Genomic DNA, 16,357 nt, shown 5'->3' with positions numbered 1-16,357 from the left:
AACCCTGGCCGTTGGTTGTCGGGGTATGCGGGCGGGGGGCTTATCAGAATCTGAGAGCCCCCTTTAATAAGGGGGCCCCCAGATTCCGGTCCCCCACCCTATGTGAATGAGTATGGGGTACATTGTACCCCTACCCATTCACCTGGGGAAAAAAATGTAAAAAAATATTACACCACACACATTTAAAAATTAATTTATTAGTCAGCTGGGGGTCTTCTGCCGGGGGCCCCCCACCACCACCCCATTAGGCTCCAGGCTTCGCCGTCTTCCGCCGGGACCCCCTTCATCATGAAGCTCCTTGCTTATGGGGGAGGGTCCCGGGCTTTGTCGCTTTCTGTGGGGGGGTGCACCTACCCCCCGTCTTCCGCCGGGACCCCCTTCACCATGAAGCTCCTTGCTTATGGGGGAGGGTCCCGGGCTTCGTCGGTTTCTGCGGGGGGGTGCACCTACCCCCCGTCTTCTACGCCGTTTTCTGCCGGGGGGGGTGCTGCTGTAGCCCCCCCCGGGCTGTTTTCTGCCGGAGCCCCCTTCGCCATGAGGCTACTTGCCTATGTGGGAGGGTTCAAAAAAAGGGGTAGTACTACACTAGGTAGTGACATGGCGGACTTTCAAAGGCAATCACAGGGACAATTTAGGTTATATAAAAAATATATTTAATTACAAAAATACACATATACAAATAAATTCCAATAAATGTTGAAAAAAAATACATAGATACATATAAGCAATATATTTATCTCGCCGACGCGTTTCGCCTTACGGCTTCTTCGGGACGAGCTTTGAGATTGTATGACAAGAAGATATTGCTACTTGTATACGTCTGAAACGAAATACACAATTGTAACATACAAACAACATAAACATATAATCCAATAAAAAATTGAGAGTCAACATGCAACAAACAAGACTCAAAGAAATACCAGTAGGTTGGTGGCCGTCCAATTCATCACAGGTCATTGGAATCACAAGCTATAAAAGTGCCAAGTGATGCGTTGGTATGCTAGAAATTAACCATAAACATAAAAGATATATGTATAAATATTAAATATTAAAAGCATATAGATGCATGCTGGTATAATGGCTTAGGCAGATGGAACAATGGAGAACCTACCCCAATGGGAGGAGAAAAAAATCTCCTAATGATGTAGAGGGGCCACAGCGTGAGTAAATTGCTGGTTCTAGGATGGAAAGGTAAATATATCAAGCTCTGTATATCCTAACAAGGATAAAGTAAAGATAAGAGCAAAAAACAAACGCAAAAACAGAAACAAAACAGATACTAGATATCAGAGTTTATAAAGGCAGCCCATTTACCTGAAAATTAAAACAGAAGGAACAGAGCCGGGACCAGCAAGGCAGAGGGCAGGTGGAGGAAGCCTTGGGGAAAAATAGATCCCTACTAAGGGCAGCCACACTGCACTGTCCAATAGAGGACAAGCCAGGGGGTTACGAACCTGTGTAGAGTATAATCAGGGTAGCCATTAAGGTAAGATAATATAGCAAGCTGGTAAGTATAGCGTAGAGTGATAGGGGTTAGAGAGAGTCATTACCTTGCAGCTTAAGAAATTTTTAAGACATTTTTTGTGTTTACATATTGGTTTTTCTTTTTAAACACAATAGTGCTATACCTCTATATAACCTTTTTTTTCAATCATCTCCCACGTTGATAGCTCGCCTACACCTTGGTGTGATCGAGCTATACAAACCACGGATCTGTGACAATGGCTACTTTCTCAGGCAATGACTGGGAGGATTTTATGATGGGGATTCAAAAAACTTGTTCCACCTCTAAGTCCAACGAGGTCGAATACGAAATAGTTTACCAAAAACTCTTGCAAACATTCGAACGAAAATCGAGCCTCTTCTGGCATGTAAAATATTTTGAACAATACATTATCAGTGGACTGAACCCTAAAGGACTAAGGGTACAGGTGTTCCTAAATATTTGGGCCATTGATAATGATCTCAAGACCCGATGGGAAGAGAACTTATACATGTGCTCCAAAAAAATTATGGAGCTAATGATCGAATATTACATGCAAGAATTAAAAATAGTTGACTGCGAAATAAAACGAATTTACGACGAAAACAGTCAAATACTTAACAAACCTGAATTTGGTAACTACGACACACGACTGAAGGGACATATACAGACCTTTACTAGTGAACTATTAAATAAAAAAGAAGAAAAACTATCGCGTGACAAACTAGCTTTCGCAGGAAAATATGCCTACAATTGGCCTAGTGCCAATGGACAACAAGGGGGTCAAAGGACCTTTGGACCGAATAGAAACAGAAGAGGGCCCAACCAGAAAGATAGGAATAAGGAGAAAGATAAATATGTTGACTCTGATTCTTCCGCTAATTCTCTCATTTCATAGAATTCGAAACTCAGTGACCAAGGACGACTAAGAGGTCGGCAGACCAGGAAACGCCAACAACAAGGTGGTGGGCATCTATCGGGCACCGTAAGTAAAAAACATATCACAGACGTGTCAGACGGGGCCAACATGGATATCCAAACGGATACACCCAACCGAGACCTAGCGACGGTAGGAACACATACTGTTTCCATGTTTCCTCACTCTGCACCGGGTGTCTCCTCTGAGAACTCCTCTACCTTACCAAAACTACCAACACCAGACGATCATCTACGACAGAATATCATAGAGACAGCCCATAATATGGTCAAATCCCTTGGTAGCGTCAACAAGGAAGGGAAAATGAGGGAAGGTCCAAAATGACGTATGGATCATTTTTTTCCATACATCTCTTACACCCATCCAACTGTTGCCCAACAGGATGCCCCTAGTGCTGTAACACCTACGCCTGTGAATATATCTGGTCCAACTAGTGTCACTTGCAGTAGCCCTCGTTTGGAGGTAATTAATCTGTCTTCAGAAATTTTAAGTTCATCACAAATTGACCTCCTTAGCCTTGGTCTTAGTTTTTGCCCTGACACCACATTCGACAAATTCGAACTAACCAAAGACCTTTACTTGTTCGCGCGCAAACTGACATTTAATTTCATGTACGACAGTGAAAGATGCAAACAACAAACTGATTCCATACAACAGGATATATGGAAGGAATTTAAGGTTGCGGATTTCCGTGCCTTGAAAACCTTGGTCCTCTTATTGGAAGAGAATGAGGGGAATCTAGTACCGGAGGATTCATTTGAATCTGAGGAAATAATAGGACAGCGGGTGCAACTTAATCGCTATCAAAATGACTTAGATGCTCTTGAGAAGGCAGTTAAGAAAAAATCGCTCAAATTTCCTCCCCTCCAGACGAATCCCAATGTCTGGGCCTTTTTGATGCAGGCAATCAAGGACATTGAATCTTTATCTTCCTGTCCACATTCTGACAAAAACCTTACCCCAGCTCAAATTCAGGCTCTTACCAGCCTCAGCCGGAGCCCCCACTTGGTGATCAAGCCCTCGGACAAGGGCGGCAATGTTGTGGTGATGAATGAACTGAACTACCGCAACATGTGCTGGATATACTCAAAAATAGGAACTGGTACAGACCGGTACCGCCTGATCTTCTTGATAGATTTAACCAGCAGTATAACGACACTATCCAGGCCGCCCTCTCCGAGGGCTTGATCACCAAGTCTATGTTTGAAGGCATCCAGGTCCCCCACCCTAGAGTCCCTACCTTTTATTCCCTTCCGAAAACCCACAAGAATCTGCAGAATCCACCAGGTCGTCCTATCGTCTCCGGTATAGGCTCCAAAACTGAACGCGCAAGCAAATTTGTAGACGAATACCTTAGACCACATGTCAACACTATGCCCTCATTTATTCAGGACACCCCCGATCTTTTACGGGCACTCGATGGCCTCACCGTACCCCCAGGATGTCTCCTCGTCTCAATTGACGTAGAGGCTCTGTATTCCTCTATTCCTCACACAAAGGGCTTGGAAACAATTAGGAAATTTCTGACTGAAAGAGGCCCCAAATCCTGTAAACTTAATGACTTTATTGTCAAACTCTTGGCCCATATCTTAACTAAAAACATTTTTTCGTTCGATGGGTCCCACTTCCTCCAGGTACAGGGGGTCGCTATGGGCACATGTTGTGCACCGTCCTATGCGAACCTGTACCTGGGGGGGTGGGAACGAGAACTCTTTTCTAGTGATATTTTTTCTGATCTGCTTCCGTTTGTTTTGAGTTGGTATCGCTATATTGATGACATCTTGCTCCTCTGGACAGGGTCAATAGAAGATCTCAACATATTTATGACCAAACTCGGACAAAATGATTATAACTTGAAGTTCACGATGAACTCAAGCATGATCGAACTGGCCTTTCTAGACGTAACCATCTACACCTCAGAGGATGGCAACTTAAGCACATCTCTATACCGTAAGCCCACGGCTGGAAATACCATCCTCCATGCCAGCAGTGCCCACCCTAAGTCCTTAGTCCAGAGTATACCGTTTGGACAATATCTACGACTCAGACGAAACTGCTCAGACGATCAAAAATTTAAATCTGAGGCAGACCTTTTATATACTAGATTAAGAATAAGGGGATATAGTAAAAAATGTTTAAAAAAAGCTTTTGCTAAAGCCAACGGTAAACTAAGAAGTGACCTCTTATCACGCAGAAACAAACCGACCAACCAAAACACCACTAGAATAATTACAACATATTCTAACCAACATGTAGAAATACGTAAAGTAATACAGAAACACTGGCATCTATTAACATCCGACCAAGTGTTGGCAAAACATATTGGGCCCAGTCCTGAAATTACCTTCAGACGGGCCAGATCGATTCGGGATCATCTGGTCACGAGCAACTACACCAGATCAAGTGATAAAAAACGCGAGGTACCGGGTCTATATAGTTGTGGGGAATGCAATTTTTGCAGGTTCCTGTTAGTGGGTACCGACATACGACTCCCCAATGGACAAAAACATACAATCAGACAACACATTACCTGCCAAACAAAAGGAGTGGTCTATCTAATTCTGTGTGAGTGTGGGAGTTTCTATGTCGGTAAAACGATAAGACCTTTCTGGAAACGCATCAAAGACCATACCTATTACGCAACCAATGGCCTACTGAACACTACTATGGGCTATCACATAGCATTTAGACACAAGTATGAAGCAGACGTGTTTAAGTTTACTGCCCTAGAGAGCGTATTTGAGGACCCGCGAGGGGGTAATTTTGACCAACGTGTCTTGCAATGTGAAACACGCTGGATTCACAAGCTACACGCTAATCAATTCCCTGGTCTTAATGATGCTTTAAGTTTCAAATCTTTTTTGACTATCTAAAACTCTGTATTACCAACCATTCTGTAAATAAATCTCTCTGTAAACGACTTTTTTTTTTTTTTTTTTTTTTTTTGGGCTCCCCGCCTTATCCTCTCCGTGGATGCCTTTATGAGTAGCCTACTCTCTAACTTTTTTGCTCTTGTTTCACCCAAGAAACATGCTTATCCGTTTAGGACAACAAGGAATAAGTGTCCGGTGTACTTGATTGATCTCTTATATTATACCTGAGACAATCCCTCAGATTATATAGACACCAATAAATCAAACAAATAGGATGATATGTGACAAGTCATTTAGCACTATTGATTTTTGATTTTTAATTTATTTTATCTTATCTTCTCTATATATTCTTTCTAATTTTCGTTCTTCTCTTTCTTTTCATAAACCACTGTATGTATACATAAGTATGGATGCAAGATATAATAATATTTCTAATCAGGGAATGGATAAGTATGAATTATCTAGTTGTTGAAATATTTGTAAATAAATTTCTGTTTTTAGTCCTATTGACTGTCAGCATGCAGCCGGGGCCTCAATTTTTTACTATTATTGGTTGTCTAAGGACGAGTATTTGTCCTGCCTTTCCATCTGCCATCTTGTGGCAAGTTATAATCACTGCACCAACCATGTACTTCAATTGCTCTTATTTAGCCACTACATATTAAAATAATTGTTAATTCTTATGTATGCATTGGATGCTGCTGGTGTTGGCTGAAGGATTGTAAATGGGGACCTACTGCCCTGGTTTTTTATTCTCTGGCATGCCCCTGTTGGGCCATGAAAGCACGTATAACTCTCTGGATCTGCCTGATTTTAGCTGTCTTTCTCTTTAATGCGGCCCGTTTCACAGTGCTCTCGGCTTTGTTCCTCGACATTTAAATGTGGGGGTTAGTGGGGCTTGATTTTGCGATTGTTGCCGCCACGCCCACGATCACGCCCAGTCTATTGTGAATTGACTGGACGAGGTGGGCAACCGTAACTCTATAGACACCGCCTCTCCAGACTGCCCGTTTTGTGATTGGCCACACTGCGGCGCTCATCAGACTCAGCCCTCCCTCCCCTCTGTTTATGCGCCGTCTATCTCGGCGCTCTTATGACATCATCACGCCCTTCCGACGTGAGACGCGTCACCAATGAGTGCTGGCCTTTATAAAGCCAGTCTCACTCATTCATCCGACGCGGAGCACAGGCTGCTACCCCCCCGGGACATACTATATTTCTTAAGCTGCAAGGTAATGACTCTCTCTAACCCCTATCACTCTACGCTATACTTACCAGCTTGCTATATTATCTTACCTTAATGGCTACCCTGATTATACTCTACACAGGTTCGTAACCCCCTGGCTTGTCCTCTATTGGACAGTGCAGTGTGGCTGCCCTTAGTAGGGATCTATTTTTCCCCAAGGCTTCCTCCACCTGCCCTCTGCCTTGCTGGTCCCGGCTCTGTTCCTTCTGTTTTAATTTTCAGGTAAATGGGCTGCCTTTATAAACTCTGATATCTAGTATCTGTTTTGTTTCTGTTTTTGCGTTTGTTTTTTGCTCTTATCTTTACTTTATCCTTGTTAGGATATACAGAGCTTGATATATTTACCTTTCCATCCTAGAACCAGCAATTTACTCACGCTGTGGCCCCTCTACATCATTAGGAGATTTTTTTCTCCTCCCATTGGGGTAGGTTCTCCATTGTTCCATCTGCCTAAGCCATTATACCAGCATGCATCTATATGCTTTTAATATTTAATATTTATACATATATCTTTTATGTTTATGGTTAATTTCTAGCATACCAACGCATCACTTGGCACTTTTATAGCTTGTGATTCCAATGACCTGTGATGAATTGGACGGCCACCAACCTACTGGTATTTCTTTGAGTCTTGTTTGTTGCATGTTGACTCTCAATTTTTTATTGGATTATATGTTTATGTTGTTTGTATGTTACAATTGTGTATTTCATTTCAGACGTATACAAGTAGCAATATCTTCTTGTCATACAATCTCAAAGCTCGTCCCGAAGAAGCCGTAAGGCGAAACGCGTCGGCGAGATAAATATATTGCTTATATGTATCTATGTATTTTTTTTCAACATTTATTGGAATTTATTTGTATATGTGTATTTTTGTAATTAAATATATTTTTTATATAACCTAAATTGTCCCTGTGATTGCCTTTGAAAGTCCGCCATGTCACTACCTAGTGTAGTACTACCCCTTTTTTTGAACTAGTATTTCGGATGTGGGCTAATGTGAGTGCTTATATGTTATTCCCCCTCCCCCTTTTTTGAACCTATGTGGGAGGGCTCTGGGCTTCGTCGTTTTCTGCCGGGGGGGTGCTGTAGCCCCCCCGGGCTGTTTTCTGCCGGAGCCCCCTTCGCCATGAGGCTCCTTGCCTATGTGGGAGGGCTCCGGGCTTCGTCGTTTTCTGCCGGGGGGGTGGTGCTGCTGTAGCCCCCCCCCCCGGCTGTTTTCTGCCAGAGCCCCCTTCGCCATGAGGCTCCTTGCCTATGTGGGAGGGCTCCGGGCTTCGTCGTTTTCCGCCGGAGGGCGCCACTCTCCGGGCTTCTGCGGTGCCTTCCGCTTCTGCCTGTCTCCTCCGGGAGCACAGGGCTTGTCTCTTCTGTCTCCTTCCTTCTCTTCCATTCGATGTTGACACGACGAGGTCCGGCGCTGGAATGCCGTGTGAGCGGTGGGCATTGACTTATATGGGGCAATGCCACCATGTGACCTCAACCCATGTGACATCACATTCCCATCATGCCCAGGGAATGTGATGTCACATGGGTTGAGGTCACATGGTGGCATTGCCCTATATAAGTTGATGCCCGCCGCTCACACGGCATGTCAGCGCGGAACCTCGTCGTGTCAACAGCGAATGGAAGAGAAGGAAGGAGACAGCGGAAAGAAAGCCCTGAGCTCCCGGAGGAGACAGGCAGAAGAGGGAACAGAGAAGAAAGCCCTGGGCTCTGCGGGGGAGACAGGCAGAAGAGGGAACAGAGAAGAAGCGGAAAGAAAGCCCAGGCTCCGCGGGGGAGCCAGGCAGAAGAGGGAACAGAGAAGAAAGCAGAGAAAAGACCGGGGAGTTGGCGCACCCCCGGCAGAAGACGAGGAAGACCGGAGCCCTGGCGGAAGGCACCGGAAAGACCGGGGGATAGGCGCCATCCCCCGGCAGAAGTCGCCGAAGTCCGGATGCCCCCCCCTAATGAAAAAAAGCTTAAATGGGGTGGGGGCTCCCGGCGGAGGGCTCCGGAGAGGACCGAGGGATGGCGCCCTCCCCCGGCAGAAATCGCCGAAGCCCAGGGCCCCCGGCGGAAGATCGGGAGAGAAGAAACCCCCCCTTCTAAAAGAGCTAAAGAAGAAAGGGGGGGGCCCGGAGCTGACTAATAAATTATTTTATTCTGTGTGGTGTGTTTTTTTACTTTACACTTTTCCCCCAGGTGAATGGGTAGAGGTACGATGTACCCCATACTCATTCACATAGGGTGGGGGGCCGGCATCTGGGGGACCCCTAATTAAAGGGGACTCGCAGATTCCGATTAGCTCCCGCCCACATACCCCGACAACCAATGGCAAGGGTTGTCGGGAAGAGGATCTTGTCCCTATCGACATGGGGACAAGAGTGCTGTGGGGTGGGGGGGCAGTGCCCCCTCCCCCACAGCACACACTCCCCCATGTTAAGGGCATGCGATCTGGTACGGCTCAGGAGGGGGGGGGCGCTCGTCCCCACCCCCATTCCTGTCCGGCCAGACTGCGTGCCTGGGATGAGGGCTTGGTTTGGATCTGGGGGGGAACCCCACGCCGATTTTTGGCGCGGGTTTAACCCCTCACGTTCCAGACCAAGCCTAAGCGGGGGACCCGCGCCGATTTCAAGTTTGAAATTTGGCACGGAGTTCCCCTTCATGGTCAGCGCAGGCTGAAAACCGCTCGGAGATTCCCGTGCACCGCGTCACGCAGCGCAATCACGGGTACGCCGCTTGGTATTTACCAAGATTTTCTCGGCGTACTGACAAGGCGCACGGGAATCCCTGAAATTTCCCTGTACGCATGCCCAGTATGAAAATGAACCTCCCGAGGTTCAGGCGCACTGTGCAAGCGTACGGGGATCGGTTTCCAAAAACCACTTTCACTTTTAATTCGGCCCGCCAAACACATTCAAACACATGTCACTTCACTTCCCCTGCATCACCCCACCTCCCCCCTAATAAACTCCCGCCCGAATCCCCGCAATTTACATTTCAATGTGCCGTGCGCCAGGTTATAGTGGTGCACAATGCGCCCTCTCCTGGGCGCACTGAGCACTTTAGTAACTACTGAAATACACTGCACTAGCAGCGTATTTCAATAGTAAATGTCAAAACGGCTGCTACTCCTGCTTTTACTCCATGAGTCATGGAGTAAAGGCTTGGTAAATCAGCCCCTATGTGTGCTCTTGATCTGCAATCAAGTTTTGTCAAAAGATGTATAGAATTCCAACAGCCTGCTGTGTACACGTGTGTGCTTTATCTGCAATCAAGCTCAATGCCATCCGCCATCTTGTGAAAGCACATGGCCGCACAAGCTTACTGCACCTCATGTGATTGTTATAAACTGTTCTCTGCATTGAACTGTGTTACCCCACCTGTCTAAGCTGCTGTTCGTCTTCTTAAAGAGACAGTACCATTTTTTGCAAAAACTTGAAAGATGTCTACAAAAGACTCAAAGCACCTTTCTGTGGCTGAACCAATGCAGATTCATCATGTCTCTGAACCCGCAGATTTACAGGGAGCAGATTCTGCAGACATTGCCAAACAGAGTTTAAGACCCAAACGTATAATGAAACCGACACAGAAACTCAGAAAAAACGATGAAACCACTAGAGATGAGCTCTCCAGCAATCTGTCAGACTTATGGGACAGAATCTCACACTGCATGTCAGTTTTGTCACACTTTAATGATCAACCAGCTGAACTAGGAGACTCTATAGATCGCTTCTCTGTCTCGCATTAACGCTACCAGCGGCTGTTTGCAAAATACACAGCTTTCTTGCAGGACTGTAATATAGAGGACTCTTCAGCAGAACTGACCAGGGCTCATGCACTAAATCAGCAAAGGGATCTCTTAGTGCAAAATGCTCAGTATAAGGCAGAACTCCGCATTGCTCAACCTCAGGAGACCAGATCTCTCAGATCCACATCAACCAAGCACACTGCACGTACTTCCAGATCCTCTCGCTCCAGAAGCTCAACATTAAGTGACAAGTTAATAGAGGCCCGTGCACGTCTGGAAGAAAATAAAGTGAAAAGTTCCTTTACCAGAAAGGAAGCAGAAGTAGAAACACAAAAGGCAGCTCGCCATGCAAAGATGATAGCTCGCCAAGCAGAGCTGGATGCTCAAAGCTAAGCTCGCCAAGCAGAGCTGGATGCTCAAAGCAAAACTCTTGAAGCAGAGATGGCAGCTCAACAAGCAGAGACAGATTCCCAAATAAAGGTTCTGCAAATGGAAAAGGAGGAGGCAGCTGCCCTAGCATGCTAAGGCCCCGTACACACGGTCGGTTTGGTCCGATGAGAATGAACCGAAGTTCATTTTCATTGGACCAAACCGACTGTGTGTATAGGCTATCGGTCTGTTTTCCTTCCGTCCAAAATTTTAAAAATGCTTCAAAACCGAACCGATGGACCGCTGCCCGATCGGACCAAACCGATGGTTAGTACAGAAAAGCATCAGTTCAAAAGCCGTGCATGCTCAGAATCAAGTCGACGCATGCTTGGAACCATTGAACTTAGTTTTTTTCAGCACGTTGTGTGTTTTACGTCACCGCGTTCTGACCCGATCGTTTTTTTAACTGATGGTGTGTACATACATCAGGCCGTACGGCCACTTCAGAGGTGAACCGATGAAAATGGTATGATGGACCAGTCACATCGGTTTGGTCTGACTGTGTGTACAGGGCCTAAGAGTCCTTGAACAAGGGATAGGAGAAAGTGCTAACTCAAACTGTTCCATCCCAGTGGAACTGCAAGACCCAGTTGAACGCACCAGTGAATATATACTAAAGCATAGTGTTTGCGATGATACACAGTCATCTCCTGTACTTCCTACTAACAACACTGTTCTGACTCTCAACACAGAGATCTCTCAGCTCCAAATGCCTGAGCCTCTTCAAGTCTACAACACAAGTGCATCTATGCAGCAAACCACATCACCTCTAGCTGTAGACTTCCAGTATCAAGCCGCAGCTCAAGCCACAGCCAGCACAAGCCTTAGGGACTATGTCACAGTTAAACGCTCTTGCAACATCATTTTATTCTGGTGAACCTCACCCTACTTCACCAAAGAACTTTCACACCTGGGGGGTTCCACAAGTTACTTTGGCACCAAAGAGTGAGAGGTCAGACTTGAATGACTTTGCCAGATATATGGTACGCCGTGAGCTCATGAACACTACCCTCTCAAGGTTTGATGACTGTCCAGAGAGCTACAGGGCCTGGAAATCAACCTTCAAAACTGCTATTGCTGATCTCAACTTTTTTTTTTTTTTAATTAATTTCTTTTTATTTGATTTTAAGATTACTTATACATCAGACAATTATTTTAACAGGTAACCATCTAGCATTATACAAACAGAAAAAAGAAAGAGAAGACAACATACTATAATCAGTACTAAACATATTCTTAGCCTGTATAATCAGATGTACCTGATATCTTCTAAGTCTTGTAACCCTGTATCCAATCACCCCCCCCTCCCCCCACCCTCCCCCCAACTACCTAAGGGAGCGTATTACCCCATTTGTTAATCCACTAAGCGGACAGACGAGCACAGAAGAGAGGGGGAGTCCGTCCTCTACCCTTTTCTCTTGTGACGATACTTGTGATCACATGCCCTATATCGCCAATCCCCATTAGAGCACCCATCAACCATACTCCCACCACAATAGGTGACAGCCACTTCCAACGGGAGAGGGAGGAGGGGGGGGTGGGAAAGGGGGGGGGGCGCGTTACCCTGGAGTCCCTTCCTCAAGTGCCATCCTCATATGTTCCACACCGCCCTCTGCCACGGCCCCCATATGCTAGTGAATTTCCCATAGTTCCCCTGTCTAGTAAAATATACTCTCTCATTTGAAATTGTTAGATTCATAGTCGCTAACCAGTTATCTACCGACGGGGGCGTCTGCGCCTGCCATTTTTGGGCTATCGTTTTTCGTGCCTGGAAAAGGCACCTCAATATAGCTTCCAAGCTGCCCTGAGGTGCCCTTATATCTTCTATACACCCCAGTAGACAAGTCCTGGCCACTGGATTGAGGGATGTTCCAAATACCTTGTTTATCCTCTCTATTATTTCTACCCAATAATCATAAAGTTTGGGGCACTTCCAGACCATGTGAATTAAGTCCCCTTTATCTTTGCATCTCGGGCATTCGTTATTCTGTCTCCACCCCAGTTTAAACATTTTATGCGGGGTATGATATACCCTATGCAGTAAAAACAAATGGGACAATCTTTGCGCTGGGGCGATTGAAACACAGGCGCATTGATGCAGAATTCTCTCCCACTGTTCAGATGGTATTGTTCCCAGGTCTCTTTCCCACGCTTCTTTACTCTTGGCCGGGCCCGCTCTGCTTATCGCACTAGCACTCAAGCTGTTATATGTTACTGTTATTAAGCCCTTGGCCGTACTTGCCCTGATTACTTTGAGAAGGACGGGAATCTGGGTCCATACCATTGTTTTAGAACTAAATTGTACTTGAATAGCATGGCGGACCTGCAGATATTTGTAGAATGTTTTGTTGGGAATATTAAATTCTCTTGTTAAATCTGAGAATGATTTTAGGGTGTTACCCTCAAACAGATGCTTTAAGCGAGTTATACCTTGACTCTTCCATTCTCTCGATTCTTCTATGCTTGTTATTTCCTGTAGATTATTGTTATTCCATAGGGGGGAGAATTCTGTTTGACCACTATATCCCAATAAGGTCTTTATTGTGTGCCATACTTTAATAGCCAATTTTATAGTTGGAAATTTATGGGGAAAATAATCTGCCTCTAGGGCTTCTACCAACAATTTATGGGGATTACCCGTTAACATCAAGCGGCTAATAAAGCCATCTCCCTCAAAGGTTCCACACCCTACCAAATGTTGCAGTTGTGACGCAATAAAATATAACTTTGGGTGTGGAACCGCCATACCCCCTTCTTTTACTGGCAGCTGGAGTGTTTGCAAACTTATCCTGGCTTGGCCTCCCCTCCATATAAGTTCTCTAAATAGTGATTCTATTTTCTTGAACCATTTATATCCCAGCCATAAAGGTGCGTTATGGAGCAGGTATATTAATTGCGGTTGCCATATCATTTTGATTAAGTTGCATCGTCCTGCTACAGACAGGGGAAGTCTTTTCCAGATATCGCATTTATTTTTCCACTTTAGTAACAGTGGATCAAGATTTAAACTGGCGTATTGGGTAATATCTTTCGCTATCCAAATGCCTAGGTATTTAAATTTTGTGACCACGCTTAATTGAGAAGCACTTGGCAGGAGCTGGAGATCAACTGGATCCAGTGGTAAAAGGGCAGATTTTTCCCAGTTAATTGTCAAACCTGAGAAATGACCAAAGTCATTTACCAGTTGTATCACTTTGTCTAGAGTGGTTTCAACATCCCCCAGAAAGAACAAGATGTCATCTGCAAATAATGCAATCTTGTCTTCCCCTTGGTGTCTTCTGAACCCCATTATGTCCGACCTCGCCCTGGCCATTATTGCAAGTGGTTCCATGGCGAGGGTGAACAGAAGGGGGGACAGAGGACACCCCTGTCTCGTCCCTCGCTCCAGTTGAAAAAATTCCGATGTCTCATTATTAATTTTAATTTTAGCTTTTGGCTCGCTATATAGTAATTTAACCCATCTGACAAAGCAAGGCCCGAAGCCGAATTTCTCTAATACTTCCCATAAATATCTCCATTCAAGGCTATCAAATGCCTTAGCGGCATCAAGAGATAACACTGCTCTGGGCCTCTCGTTATCAGTTGGTATTTCTATATTTAAAAAAGTTCTTCTTATATTAATAGTTGTTGCCCTGTCTGGTATAAACCCTGACTGATCTGGGTGAATAAGTTTACTAATGCATCTATTTAAGCGAGTTGCTAAAATTTTGGCTAAGATCTTAACATCGGTAGGTAACAAAGAAATTGGGCGATAAGATGAGGGGAACAATTTTTCTTTCCCCTCTTTATGAATCACTATGATGGTTGCTTCCAGCATTGAATGGGGAAGAGTGCCTCCACTCTCAGCCCCCTCCAGAGCCTTCAACAACTCTGGTAGCAAAATCTCGCCAAATTTCTTATACACCTCGATAGGTAGTCCATCCGGGCCAGGGGATTTCTGGTTTGACATTGAAGTTACGGCTTGCTGAATTTCGTTTAACGTGATTGGTGCATCCAAGGCCTGTCTGTCCTCGTCTAGCAGGGTAGGGACTATTATTTTCTGAAAAAATGATTCCATAGCTCCACTCTCAGCCCCCCCTTTAGATTTGTACAATTCTTTGTAATATTCACAAAATGTTTGTAAGATCACCTGGCCGTCCATGGATATTTCTCCCCCTATTGTCTTTATTGCTGGAATATTTGACGGAGGGGAGTTAGTCCTACTTAGAAGGGATAGCATCCGCCCTACCTTCTCTCCCTCTCCAAACTGGCACTGCCTTTGTAGAGTCCGCTTGTTCTCCGCACATTTCAAAGTAGCTGTTTTATATTCTAGCTGTTTTGTCAACCATGTTTCCCGCGTGGCTGGGGTGGGTTGCTCAATAAACCTTACTTCAGCTTGAGTGGTCTCACGGGCCAACTTGCCCTCTTGCTCTCTCCCTTCCCTTTTCACCCTGGCTACCTGCTGAATTAGCAAGCCGCGCAAAAAAGCTTTCAGAGAGTCCCACACTATTCCCGTTGGAGCAGATCCTGTGTTAATATATACGAATTCTTTTAGTCTAGACATCAGGATCTCTGGGTCACCAATCAACTCCAGCCAACCTGGATTAAATCTCCACTCGCTACGGGAGACTTTAACTCCAATCTTTATTATTAGCACCAGAGGGGAATGGTCCGAAACCCCTCTGGGGCCATAGTAAATTTTCTTCACCAAGGACATTGCATCATCACTACCCACTGCCAGGTCTATTCTGGAAAGCGTATGATGGGAGCTAGAATAGCATGAGTACTGGCGATCTTGTGGAAAGTGAGTTCTCCATATATCTCTCATTCCTATTTCCTCCAGGAATCGAGCTAGTCGCCCCTCACCAGATCTTTTTCCCGGAGGAAATCTATCCAGGCTTCCATCTAACACCTCGTTATAGTCCCCTATGGCTATCACTGGAACCCCTGGTTTATCGAGTGTGAATTCGAGGAGTTTGTTTAAAACATCTAGTTTAAATGGTGGGGGGATATACATATTAGCCAAAACGTATGGGCTATTCTCAATTAGGCAAAAGAGAAATATGTATCGGCCTTGATTATCTAACTGGGACTCAGTGCAGGAAAACGTCACCCCCCTCCCCACCAAAATGCTCACCCCCCTTGAATAGGAGGAATGCACTGAGTGGAACTGAGCCTGAAATTTACGACTGTTCAGTAGTGGGACAGTGTCCTTAGTCAAGTGTGTCTCTTGTAGGCATAAGAATCCCGGCATACCCTCTTCCAGGAGTGACATGACTGATGTTCGCTTAATTGGGTCTCCCATACCTCGAACGTTCCAGGAAGTGATGGCCAATAATCTATCCTGCATCTAGACAGACTAACATAATAGTAGGATACACCACTCTAGTCCAGCAGTACAGGTATTTGGCCAGCACTCCTTTTACTAACTGGGTCCGAAAACCCCCTAGCCTCCCCTCACTCGCCTCCCCCGTTTCCGCCATCACTGCTCTTGATTTGAGTAATATACGCTCCCTAACCCCTCCCTTTAACACCTCCCATACCCTCCCTCCCCTCCCACCCACCCCCTTCCTACCCCGCCCTACTGGGCACCCCTTGGGGGCTTGTATAATGACCTCTCTACTCTCCCTCATACACATCCTACAAACACGCAAACACGCGACCCTCCCTCCCT

This window comes from Rana temporaria, chromosome 1, assembly GCF_905171775.1.
Source record: "Rana temporaria chromosome 1, aRanTem1.1, whole genome shotgun sequence".
Taxonomy (NCBI): domain Eukaryota; kingdom Metazoa; phylum Chordata; class Amphibia; order Anura; family Ranidae; genus Rana; species Rana temporaria.
Note: the sequence above shows the minus strand (reverse complement) of the source record.